The sequence below is a fragment of the Labrus mixtus genome, chromosome 12 (assembly GCF_963584025.1).
Source record: "Labrus mixtus chromosome 12, fLabMix1.1, whole genome shotgun sequence".
Taxonomy (NCBI): domain Eukaryota; kingdom Metazoa; phylum Chordata; class Actinopteri; order Labriformes; family Labridae; genus Labrus; species Labrus mixtus.
The window spans coordinates 7,516,710-7,531,129 of NC_083623.1; positions in this window are offsets into that span (position 1 = coordinate 7,516,710).

The window sequence follows — 14,420 nt, forward strand, 5'->3', positions numbered from 1 at the left end:
AGAAGATGGACTTTTACTGACATGTTGGTTCAAACTGTAAGGATGGTTTCTTAATCAGCAGGTGTGTCAGTGCGCTATGAACATCACATCTGTTAGTGAAGTGATTACACTCTGTGTGTAAGACCTCATGTCAGGTATAATGTAAAGGACTAATAGATTTATATGCAGTTTTTGGGACTTTAGAGCTGGCTTTTTTTAAATATAAAAAATGTATTGAATCCCCCCATGTTCTACAATTCTACAATTCTACAATTCACTTAGCAGACGCTTTTATCCAAAGCGACGTACATCAGAGAGTAAGAACAACACAAGCAAGGATCTAGAAAAAAGGAAACAATGTCAGTAAGAGCAAACGATCATCTTTGAGTCTGATTGGACACACAGGTGCTGACAGGCATTGCACAGAGGCAAAGCACAACATTGAGGGCAGTTCTTGAGAGCTCTAATCAGTATAGAAACCATCTTATAAGTCGTCGTTATCAAACAAAAACCATCGTCACAACCATCATCATCATCAATAATATGGAGACCATCATCATTAAGTTAGTAGGTATTCATGAAAGAGCTGGGTCTTTAGCTTTTTCTTAAAGGTGCAGAGGGACTCTGCAGATCGAATGGAGTTTGGAAGTTCATTCCACCACCGGGGGGCGACAGAGGAGAAGAGTCTAGTCAGCGTCTTAGGAGCCTGTTGTGAAGGTTGGATCAGACGCCTTTCATTGGCAGAGCGTAGTGGGGCAGGAGGGAGTGTAGACCTGGATGAGAGAGTTAAAGTAAGGAGGAGCCGTTTCTGTCGCTGTTTTGTAAGCGAGCAGGAGAGTTTTAAATTTGATGCGAGCAGTAACTGGGAGCCAGTGTGAGGAGATGAACAGCGGAGTGACATGTGCTCTTTTAGGAAGGTTGAAGACCAGTCGTGCTGCTGCATTTTGTATCATCTGCAGGGGTTTGATAGTGCACGTAGGAAGACCTGCCAGTAGAGAGTCGCGATAGTCGATGCATGTTATGTGTAAAGTGTCTTTCACATGAACAACCATTGACTTATGACCTGGATCTGCTGTTTGCCTATTGGCCTAGGCTATCCTGTAAATCCACTAATGGTGCTGTTTTCATTCTGTGGAACACTGCCGGGCTCGTCAATGTCACCTCTCCCTCATAAAAGTCAAAAATTAAGCATACAGAGCAATGAGGGAGGATGAAGTGTCACAATCATGAGGTACACTGAGCTTCAAACTTATTCCAATGTAAAAAAAAAAATGTTTTTCTTTTGTCTACGTTATTAATCCCAGAGGGGAAACTGGGGGGGTTACACTCTGTTATTGAGAGACATTCTGCTCACACAGATAGGCACACAACACACACATAATGGAGAGATGTCAGAGTGAGGGGGCTGCCCACAGTGCACGCTCCTGAGCTAAGGGGGCGTTCGGCGCCTTGCTCTATGGCACCTCGACAGTGCTCATGAAGTGAATTGGCACCCAATTTCCAGATTTGGTCTTCATCAGGACCTGAACTGGCGACTGGCGTCCTTACAGACCGAGCTACTGCCGCCAGGTTGCAACCAGCTTCAAATATAGTCTTCTTTTATTTCAAATTGTGAGTCATGATATAATAAAAAAACAAGGCATGCATTATAAAGGCTTTACCATCATATCATGAGAGTTTGAATGTGCCAGTGAAAGCACACATTTGGGCTAGTTATATAAGTGTGTTCTGATAGGTTGAGTCATTGTAGAGCTGCCAAAAAGAAAATACAGGCAAGCAACTGGTGATGTGAGCCCAGTGTTAGAACAAGCAGCTGGACCCTTCACAGGCAACCCGGCAAACCGTGCAGACCCACTTGGACCTTCATTGATGTGTTTGCAGACAAAAAGGATCCCCTTACCCTCCTTCTGAAGGTTATACATTAAAAAATCTTTGACCTTGAGGATACATATTGAAAGAGTTTCTGCACACCGAGGTATTTTTTTCCTGAAACATAACCTCTCCCAGAGCCTGGTGGATGTTTAGGGCACTTTGAGACTCTGTGTGGCACAAATCACTCTTTGTGCTGTTTTACATGAGCTCCAGACTGCAGATCCAGAGGGTTTTGGTGGGAGATCTCCGTGGTCCACTTGACCCGACTTTGACCCATCTGATTTTGAATTTTTCTCACAGAAGCTGTTAACTCCACCACAGGCTTTTATTGTTCTAATGTGAGATTTTCCAGGTTCTATGAGGGCTTTCTGGCTGAAGTCTCACCTCCTCCGTCCTGTGTCGGCCTCGGAGTCTTGCTGCTTTGGATCAAGGAGCTGCCGGGAGCTAACCCTGCTAGCTGACAGGTCATTGGCCTCTGTGTTGCTGCCTCTGCTGCTGCTCCAGCTCCATCCCAGCCTGCCTTCCCTGAGCTCAGCTTTTTCCAGCCGTAACTCATTCCTGGCTAATTGGTCAGAGGGCGAGGGAACCACTTTCACATGGGAAGCCCTCAGTTTGTCGCCAACCAAACCTCCAGTGCCCAGGCACTAGCAGGGAGACGATACAAAGCTCTGACTTAGAAAAACAGACCCGAATAATCCTTCAACTCTTCTCTCTGAGGTTACCTTCACTTGGCAAAATAAAAATAAGTTCCCTCACGTGAGGTACGCTAAGCCAGACTCATACATATAAACAATCGATGGAAACAGTTATGAGCAGCTCATCCTTCATCCAGCAGACATTTTTACATGATCTGTCCTGACACATAAAATCTGCTATGTGAGTTATTTTTCCATAACCACACCAGCTTCAAAACAAGGTTCTATTGATTGAGACCCAACATCCAACAACTTGCTGACATGATGGCCGCAAAATGAATGACTCTTAAATTCCAAATCTAACCTCGGTTTGTCTTCACTGACTGCTGAGACAGCTGTGGAAAGCGCTTGTTTGAGGCTCAGGTGACCTCTGCTCCTGTCTAGTCAGCTAGTTTAAAGGCATGAAACTTTGTGGAATGGCAGCAGATTCTTTTCGATAGCTGGACTAAGTTTTAGCTAATGTAACATTTAGTGCTAACAAACATCTGAAAACAAGAGTCTTCTATCAATTTCAAGAAGCGACATACATCTCAAAGTTGATTCAGTTATTATATGTTTGTCCTTTAAGGCCTTAGACAGTTTTTTCTTTGGGTCGGCTCTCCTTCAGTTATAATCGTGCGACAACACTCCGCCGCTATTCCGCTACAAACAGTGTCCTTGAGTGGGCGGGGCCGTCTGTCTTTCCCCCACGTGGTGGCAGGGCTGACGGTTGGAGAGGATCGGGTTCACTCGGCAAAGAACATGCATGAAACATGTTTGAGCGTCTGAGCAAAACTTAAACACGCTGAAGGAAGCACATTCTCGTCCATGTGAACACAGAGCCGAGAACAACAAGGCTTAAAGGGAGTTCGACTTCTCCCTCTTTTAAGGAAGTGATTAATCCACAAGATGTTTACATAGGGTGATTTATTCTATATTCATGGTCCTGCAATGTACCTGAAACTCCTTGTCCCCATTTCAAGATGCACTTGAAAATGGGATGTTTAGCAAAAAAATGGGGCCACAATGCGAGGACTGTATGGCTTCCACACAAGTGTGATGAAAGCAGGTTAAACAAGTAGAGTGGACGCATGTCTGCTTAGGGCTTCAGTGGTACATTGCTGATGAGAGCAGTTCAACAATAAGACCCTAAAAGTTATACATTTGGGGGAACTACAAGAGTTGGGTGATAAATCTAAACAGCTCTTTTCATCACTGCAAACCAAAGCAATTTGACTTCATCATCTGCCTTCATTATCATCTTCTTTTCAACAATTCGACCAGAATAATATCTTAAAATGACATAATATTCCTACTTATGGTTTTCAGTTGTTTAAGAGGAATGCATACAAATGTGTAACTTTAACCTTCTCACTTTGACATTTTCATGCAAATGTATATAACGCCTTTATCCAATACTCTTGAGATGATCATGGACACTTTGTTTTTTCAAATCAGCTGGTTACACTTTGATCCAATATGCTGCTTTGATCAAATGTCCTGTTGAGTAATACCAACCACCACAACCTCGTAACCCTGCAGGTTCCCTCCCTCTTTCTTTTTTTTTTTCATTAGTTTTCCAGCTGATAAAATTGCACCTTGGTAGCACAAACACTCAGCCCAGAGAATGAGCCTCTGAGAGCACATTGTGCAGGTTTTTTTTTATACGAGACACAGTAAAGTGTGAGGCTGAGTGAGGCGACTGGTTGGAAATAAACAAGAGCAGCAAAACAGCCTGAGCCACCGTGGGCAGCAGAGAAGACTGGTAAAACCGAAAAAATAAATCTCCCCTCAAATTACAAGAGGTCAGAGAAACAAGAGACAAAGATTGGAGGCTGAGACGGAGAAAAACAGGGAAAGAAAGAGTACAAAGTGAAAGAAAAAGAAAAAGGCAGCAGACAAGAGAGTGATCATTAAAAGTGGAGAACACCCTCCAAACATCCTCACAAAGGGTTTCCATTGAAGGTACTTGAATTTGAGGCATCACACTGGGCCGCCTGTTGTTTAACTGTCTTTCTGCGGACTCCTCAAGGTCAAATTACAGCTTGCAGCTTTGCATTATATATTCATGTGAAAACAGCACAGTTTTTTTTTCTTGCTTTAGGTCTAAGAAATGTTGCTTTAATATGGGAATAATGACTTTATAACACTTGCAAACACATACATGGAATGCATCCAAAACCTTAGTTAAAAAGGAGCAGAAGAATTGTTTTCAAAGGCCATCTAAAAGAAGATTTCTGGGTTACATTTTATGCCGCTTGTCCGGCTGTCTGCGTTTTGCTTCTTTGCGAGACGGCCTCCATAAAAAAAAAAAAACACGTCCATTTGGCACCCAGGAGGTGTTTTTGGCACCAGGGTGAGACTTTGCTCCATGCTAGCCGCAAATGTCCACGCTGCATCCCAGAATAACAACATTCTCTTCAAAACACACTTCTATCCAAAGAAAGGGCGGTAGTAAATCTTTGATCAATCTTATGTAACAAGGCCATAAATCAGTGACTTGCCGCTTCTGAGCCAGTGTATCTGTGTCAGAAGGTCATATTTTCATTGTTGTCCTTTTCTGTCCTTTCCTTAGCCCCTGTTGGCTGAGGTTTTATTTTCATCATATTTTCCCTCCAAACTTTGTCATTATTGGCCTCTTTATAGTCAGATATCCTGGTTTTTTTTTAAACACACAATGATGGCAGCGTTTAAAAGCTAAAATCTAAAAGTCTGCATGAAATCTCTCTTATTGCAATTAGGAATAAAGTAAGTGTTTTACCGTGTTTTGTCCAGCAGATGGGGTCAGAACTCCAACCAAACTAATATCCTTGATCAGGAGGAATTAAGGCTTTTTACATGACTGCTTTGGGTATAAATGATAAACCATTAAGAACTGGGTTATGATTCTTGTCTCATGCCTTTAAATACAGAGCAAATAAAAATGAACTTCTGACTGTGACAAGGACGGAGCATCGACAGGAATGTGAAAGTATTGTTGTACAATAACGAGGGACGACGATCATGGCTTAATGAGCTGCTGCAGGAAAACAGATTTTGAGAACAAAATTGACTGTAGACTGCATGCACTAAGTTCTGCTTTGCGGTGGGGGCGGGCGGGCGGGCGGGGGGGGGGTGTCCTGTTATTGTGACAAGGCATCATCACAGCAGACGCCTCTCATTGCAAATACACAAAACAGAATAGAAGAGCTTTTTGAAACCCACACATCTCCCAACAACAAACATTTGTTAACAATAACTTGTATACTAAGTAAACCTTTAAACATGATGCTTCAGAAACATCGTGCAAATCCAAAACTCTAACAAGGTTTCACTGATCCTGGCCTTCTGATACTAGCTATATCTGATACAAGCCAAAACTCCAGAATCTGTCTCGTCTCTCCTGTTAGTTACTTCAAATCATTTATTTTATTCTATTCTGCCCCAGTCATCGTAGAAGTTAGATAATCAGATGTTTACTTATTCTTTGTTGGTTGATTTTTTTTTTTCTCACACTGTGAGTTCCCTGATGTATTTAGTATTTATTTATTTGCACAGTAAGGGAAAAACAAATTAAACAAATAAAAGAAAAATAGACAACATTCAGTGCAGGAAGAGGCAGAAAACTCAAAGAGCTTATTTGAAGCCTCCAACAACAACTGAACAAAACACGATTGATGTCCTCTGGTCCTCCCCCAGGGAAAACCAGAACCTTATACAATTCTAGAGATCTTCGAGTGCATCAGTCAAAATTGTTTCACGTCCAGATCGATACCCAAAGTTTATAGAGCCTCGGCTTCTGAGCAAAATTGGTCCGATCCTTTCAAATACCCAACTTCTCTCATATAATATTATAATTTTTGTGTGTTTTATATATGAAGAGCTCATTTGCAAAAGCAGATAATTCCATTTTGATGTGTTGTTTATTTCAGGTAATATCACTCAGACTGAAGTTGTGTGGCTTGGACCAAGTACCCCATTTGGATCACTTAACAGCTCTATTTAAAGTGTTAATCAAAACTCTTAGGGCAATGTTTTTGTTTTATCCCTTTGTCTGCTGAGAGTATAAAGTTTATGTTCATCTGTGCCCCTGCCCTGTTTACTACTGTCAGTAACAGGAAAGACGTATTTTCTGTGGGACACTACTGCCCCCTTTTGGCAAGAAAATTCAGTGTTTGGATTTGTTTTTGCCATCATCTGTGGGTGCATCACTCTTTCCCAGAAGAGTTGTCTGAGAAATTAAGAGATGCTTCCACATTATACTTTCATTCAAACCTTCAGTTGCACTTTCATACATGTGTTTTTTGAGGTTGTGGGATTGCATCACTTCCTGCAATTAAGGAAGCAACTTGTGTGAGCCTTGAGGATTAATGCACAATAAAATGAAGTACTATCCATTTTCGTTTTGTCTTTTGCTGAGTTTTCCTGCAGGTTTAATGAAGTGTTTTCCTTACCTTGTAGGAGGAAAGCATTTTAAATAAAGGTCAGGTAAATTACATTTCAAACACCATGTCCCCTAATGGCTCTGCTCAAGTAGACAAATTTGGAAAATAAAATGTCACACTTGATCAGTGCTGGCTGTTAAATGTCAGAAGATCAGGCTCTCTCAGCAGAATTAGGAGAATTAAAAAAAAAACATGTCGTCAGAGACTGGGTGGGTAGGTGATAATGAGAAAGTGAAATTTAAAGCTTTTTTTAGGAAGTATACTATGCTATATGACCGAGAAATACATGGTTAAAAACGTTTAATAGATACTGAAGTATATGTGTCTCTCTGAATTAAAGGATGAAGATAGTTCAGACTCCTTTGACATTAACCTGACAGTATTGATTATTGATTCTGTCTACTCAGTAATTGAAGGATTCATCATGTGAAGCCCCCCCAGAGAGCAGGAGGTATACCGGGTGAACAAAGGGATGATGCTCTGTTTCTAAGACATGTCCGACACCTTCAGTCTGTCTGTTAAATACTCATCTCTATCCACAGATTAGTAACATAGAACATCTATAGGCCTATAATAATGCAGCGCTGTACTCGGTGATCTGGATTTTAATAAGTGGAGTGTTCTGGTTTCTGTTTGGAGAACATATGCAGACCAAGTAGTCTGACCAATCATGTATAAGCAGGATTTGATGTATGCAGGAAAAACAGTCTGTATGGAGAGTATGAGTAGGCAGAGTGTAATCAGCACTTGTGACATCCTGGTAATCTGTCAATGATTCCTATATCTCCATCAACAGATATCTGCATGCAGGTGCAGCTAACAATGGAAATTGCAATCTGCTTCATCGTGATGTTGTGTCGTGGAAGCCAATAAGTCCTATTCATACTGCCCCTCCAATCGGAATGTCACAGCGGCGAAATGGGGTGACGAAGTGATCCTTCCTTTGTACAATCTTCGGAGGACGTAACAGAGGCGAGACATCCAGCAGGGAAGAGCAGCGCTGTGTGTGTGTGTGTCTGACTGTGTGTCTATGTGTAGCTCCTAATGTGTCATGCTATCGCACAAAGAAGCGCAATGTGAATTCACAGACTGGGACAAGAATATTACATCGTAGCAAATTCAATATGATTGTACAAAGACATGATAACTGCTGAGTTAATACAGTACACTTAGGGGGGAAAGCAGTCTGAGAGGGGCTAGTGTTTGGATTTTCTGACTCTCTTGAATGCACCAAAGGGTCGACCCAACCTTCAGTCAAAAAACAACCTTTTAAGTTATTTTCTTCTTCTTCTCTTGAGGACAGATTTGACAAAACTTGCATTTTAACTTTTTTTCTAAATCTTGCATTATGATGTTGTTATTTTGGCAAATTTAAGACCCATCACAGGAAAACTGGTTTCCTTTGCAGACTCATGCTGCTGAAATAATCCAGAGTGAAGCCTCTGTGTAACTTATTATTTACAGCTAGACTGAGACTCACCTTAAACAGTTGAACGGGTGGGCACCTCCTCCGGCGGATGTAATGGACCAAGAATTGACAACGTTCATTTTGAGGACATATCCGAAGGGGCAAATTTAGCTTCACTCCTCAAATTGCTCGTCCGACTTGAAGTAATAGAGGGCGTGAAAATGGAAGCCTTGGCTGGAAGTCATTTATGGCTTCACACTAGCTACATTAGAATTACAGAGAAGTTGGCCATCATTTAAAGAGGCAGGTATCGCTGGGATAAAATAGACCTTTGGTTCCAAGATTGGTCAAACTTAAGACTAATATTCAAACCCCCTTTTCACCTAAAAAGCTGTACTGAGACATGAAGAGCAGACTGTGAGAGTGAGAAGTTGTTGAATTGTAGCATCAAAGAAGAATCCAGTTTTTATTTTTCCTGTGTAACCTTTCAGGACACATAATACAGATTATATAACAGGTTTGTCTGTATACCTTCTTTCACCATTACCACCATTTTTCTGAGAATTGGGGGAGACGTTGCCATGGGGATATTCAGCGGTCGCCATTTACCAGCGCAGGTAATTGTTCCTCTCTCTGTCTCTCTCGTCCTCCTCCCTGCACTGATTCACCACTTTACTGACAGTCGAGGGTGTTCTTCAAAAGCAACAAAAAAAAAAGGATACAATTCAGGTTGAAATGAGTGTACTGCTCAATAAAAAAAAAGGGTTTGTGGGTACTTTTGCTGTATTTTTTGTATTATTTTAAAACAGGTGCTCTGGTGTGTTCGTCGAGAGTGAAATGTGAGATTTGAAACGAATCTGCCGGATAAAAAGGAAAACAAAAACTCAAACAGTGTAACTTACATCGTGTGAATGTAAAATCCTGTCAGTAGTTTCTGGTATTTAAATTATGTTTTTGTCATTAAACTATGAGTTTAGTTTGTACCAGGATGTACCGGGGGGAGGGATTTTTTTAACAGTCCCTGCTTTGGTATGCTTTCAAAATGTAGCTGTTCACTGTGAGGGATTATTGGTGTAAATTGGATGTCAAGCCTCTGCAAATGGGATTTATTTAATGAAAGATAGTAGGACAAAATATTACACACACACACACACAGACACACACACACACACACGTGCAAACACATGCACGCGCGCACACACACGTGCAAACACACACACGCGCGCACACACACGTGCAAACACACGCACGCGCGCACACACACGTGCAAACACACACGCGCGCACACACAGACTGTTGGTGTCAGCGTCGACCTTTTTTTAAAGTAGGTTCTGGTTCAACAATCGAAGCTGATTGGAAGAAATGGACATCGAACGACCTATTCAGAGGCGCTGCTTGTCAACAGGCAAGGCAGTCAACTGCTTGGGGCCCCAGGCCAGTATAGGGGGCCCCTGAGGGCTCACACACCTAAACCAAAGCAGCGGCCAAAAATGACAGTAGAAAACCTCCATAAGGGGGCCCCATCTGACAGCACTCACTGTTGTTGTTGCCCTGCTATGTGTTGCATGCATTATTACTGTGAAAACCAAAGTTTGTCAATGAAAGTCACCAAAGAAAAATTAAGAGGAATTAGTTAGTCTTCTGTAGAAGAGGAAAAAGAAACAGGAAAAAAGTTGGAGGCCCCCCCCCAATTGATTTTTGTCTAGGGCCCAAACAGACTAGAATCAGCACTGCACCTACAAGATTAGCTGGACGACACACTCAGTTTTATTTTCTGATAACTGACCAGAAGGCTGCGTTACATATGATCTCCAATTCTCTCTTACACATTTTGTCATCTCTCTCTCTCCCCCCCACCCCAAAAAAAACAACAACAACACTGTCATCGACATTTAAAGGCCACATATTATCCTTTTTTTAAAACAAGTTTAAATAATTCTGTGCCTCAACAGTATGGAGTTAAATGGAACATCGACATGAATACATTGGTAACACTACTCTAATAACGGGAATATCTAATGGTCAACCACTGACCAGAACCTGTGATGTGATGTAATGAAGTGGTAATGTACACCTCAAGGAGGAACAGGGACTCTGTGAGGACGAGACATGACTGTAGATCGTTCTTCACCTTCAGCGTCATCGCTACAGGAGCCTGGAGGGATGATCACGACCAGGTTTTGCCTGCATGAAAATACAAACCTGATTAAAGAGGAGAGGCAGTACAGGTGTGAGGGTAACAAGCAGAGGTGACAGGTGATATCGGACTGACTCACACGTAAATACATAAACATAGAACGTTATTATCGGGTTTCCCTCATGAGTAAAAACAGAGCGCCTGTGACAAATTAAAACTGTGCACGAGTCTGGCTTCACAGATGTGTTCAAGTGTAGGAGTCATGACAACCTGACACTAACAGTGTTCACACCTGTCACACACATTTTCACACCTCCACACACAAACACACAAGACCAACTGCTGAATCTGTGATGCTGAATGTTGTTCAAGTCACCCTCTTTTTTCCTCCTATTGTTTTCCATATTAATCCATTAAATCCATTTTTACATTTTATTAGAGTCCGAGAGATAGTAAGATCGGCCGATATTAGCGACTATCGGCTTATTCGGTTATTTTGTTCATCATTGAATATTCATTATTCTTGCTTTGCTGACACACATTTGACACAGTTGGTTATGTTTGACAGTGCACTAGTTTCTTTGTGCTTTTTCCATGAACATGAGCTAAAGTGTGCTATCAGAGGAAGGCAGAATGATGTGGTTGAAAGCTCAGGAAATCACTTTTCAAAACGAACAGTTTTTATGTCTTTCTCTTTTCTTTACCCGCGATAACAGGGGCGACCGGACTTCAATAAACCAAAAGCTGAATTGAATAGTAAACAGAATCGAAACTATCCACAATGATAAACAAATGCTAATCTTCTGTAGCTAGCTAGCATTACACAAAGTAGACACAGCTTGTGAAAAAAAGTACTTAACAAATATACATAAGTAATCATAGAATATATTTAACTTCTAAATGTGAAAATATACTCTTTGCTCCTTTCCCTAAATAGTTGATGCATTTGTCATGCTTGTTTGTTAGCCTAGCTTAGCAAAGAACAGTACAGTGGCATTTCAACATCCTCATGCTTCCTGTGTTTATCAAAGAAAAAAAGACTGGACCAATTTGTATGTTTTTAAAAACCGTGGTTGCTTTAATTCACCAGCTAATTCAAACTGCATAAGCAGATAAGTTAGTTTTGGTCATAAATTCAGCAAGCCAGGGTACAGTTCAAGAGTTAATTCTGTGAATTTTGTATTACCTACTTCTCTGTCTCGCCGCTGCAACGCCCAAATTTCACCCCTGGCGATCAATAAAGTAGCTGAATACAGTTCACGAGTTCATAAGGAGCCAAATTGAAGTACGATGCATCAGATAAAATGTCACATTGGTTTTGAAAAGGGATCTCAGCTATGTCAAGGCGAAACTGACTGGACTAAAACGACGTCTTTGTACTTTTCCTTCCTCTCGGTTCTCTTTAAGTGGTTTGAAAGGCCTTTGCTTCCCTCTGCCTCAACCTGCTTTCACCTGAGTTCTTTAACATTAACACCACTGTAACTTTATGGTGACCTTAGCTTTACTCCTGTCCTAACTCAACTCTGTGTTTGAAGTCAGCAGTGAGGGAAACACTGTGGCTGACAGAGAGCCTGCTCTTAAGAATCTGGGTTACCTGTTGCCTAGAAACCATGCTCATTAAATCAGCCTTTGCTTCCAGTTATCAAACGCAATAGCAACTACAAAAAAAGAAAATCAAGTTGTTGAAACTCTTTCATGCTGTGTTTGTTTGTTAGTCCAGTAAGTGGGCTTCCTGTTTATAATAGTGGTTATTTAAAGCGTTTAGTAATTGTTTGAGATGAGATTCGATAGCTGCATAAAAAGAGGGAGCTTATGAAATCATTATTATTTATGCGCACTATAACGAGTCACACGTGATTTATACGTAATTTTTGTGATTTTCTGCTAGCTTACAGCCGTCAGCAGCTAAGCTAGCTACATTTTAATCTGTTTTATAAAAGAGATTCCATATCTCGCAGAGTCGTTTCCATCTGCCATTGTGTGCCATCATTTGCTCTTTTTTATTATTTTTTTTTACATCTGTAGGTCCTGTGCCCACTGACGCCATTTTTTTGTGCTGGCAGGGCCCATTTTCAATACAAAACCAATGCAGTTCAGGGTTCTTAGCACTCAGCATCCGTAGCATGGATGTATTATAGAATGGACCGAGCATTGGAGGCTGATCCCCATTCATTCCTATGAAAGCTGCTCAGTGGTGCATGAAGCAGAAAAAGCCAAATTCTGTACATGAAGTACCCAGATCTTCTGTGTTACTGGGACCATAGAGCTTGGAGTCGCAGTCCTGTGGATCTGGTCTGCGTTCATCTCCACAAAATATCTCTGAATTCGCCTTTCATTGCATTTTACAACTTTTAGGACCTAATGATTTTAAAGGTGTTTGTTTAGGTGTTTGTATAAGGAAGAACATTTACCTCAAACAAAATTATTTGCTGATTTCTAGACGTCTCTTTCATAAACTGATGGGAAAAAGTATTTTGGGACCAATGGCATCACACGACGCCGCAATACCAGCTTTGACCACCATTTAACGGTTGGCGCACTTCCTGAGGGATTGGTCCTGAGCGCAAAAAAACGCCACTCGGCATCAGCTGGGCTCTTGGCGCACTCAGTTGAATAAATTAAAATTTTTGGACACCGACGCACTAATCAATGTCTTTTGTCCCTCACCGAACAATCAGAATCAATAAGGGGCGGGATTGCTGTAATCAGTTTTTGTTAACAACAATGGCAGAAAGAGTCCTAACTGACTCGTCTTTTCGATGGGTACAATTTCCAAGACCAGAGCTGAGGCTTCTGCCAGGACGTTCTTTTTTACAAGTGGCGTTAATAGACACAGGCCCTTAATTTTGTAAATTCTGTTATGAATGTGTTCTTATAGTTTCTCCAGTTGGACTAAATTTTATGTGTCATGTTAGCGCCTTCTGCTGTATCGTCAAAGAAAGTTAATGCCATATTGTACTGGCCCCTGCTAAGCCTTTTAGAGGCATTACAAGCAGGGGAAGACTTTGATTTCGATTTGTCTCATGTTGAGTTTGGTTTTTAAACCAGGACTGTATTGATTGTGTCCACTGACTTAAGCTGCACCAGTAGTTCAATACCAGTACACAAAGCAAATATCCAATGATCATTATACAGTGGGGGGAAAACCCACAACACTGACGATACCAATGACGACAAGAATAAAACCACTGACGACAATTCCTGCTTAGATTACAGTAAACCAAAGCTGATCACAAACAGAGACGTTGTGCTCCTGCTCATGTGCTCCTTCTTACACACTCCAAAGAAGATTAAACTTTTACTTACCCTTACAGTCTGGATCCCAGCGGCTTGAAGTTTCCATTATATAAAATTCTCTTTGTGTGACTAGATAAGAAAAGGCCATGAATGTATAGAAAAATCGGACATAAAAAGGTGTTACAGCCGGTCTGTCTCTTTGTTATCATGCTGCTGGATGTTGGAAGGCCAGTGTTTGTGCTGCTGACAGGATACATAAGAGGGTTTGTGTAGGTAGTTAGTCTCTGATCTGTTATTAACAAGTCTAGACGTTCTCTACCTCATCCGTTAAAAGACCAAAGTCCTATGAAGCAGCAAAAGCTATTAAGTTCTTTGAAAAGCCACTGTGGAAAATATGACAGGAATTTGTTACGAAAGTCGATTGGTTGTGTAAAGACCCAGATTCTTATTTTCTGTAGGTAACTGATGGGAAAGTGACAAAGCACATACATAATGGAAAAGTATGCTGTTTCTATTGTTAATATGATATGATGTTTGAAATTACACATATTTATTTTAACCATAGTATAAATACAGTTTATTGGATTTTTTGTTTTTGTTCAGATATACATCTTTTCAAATCAAAAAGAAATTGGATAATAAAAAGTTGACTTAATAAAATGGATGGATGGATGGATGAATGGATTGAT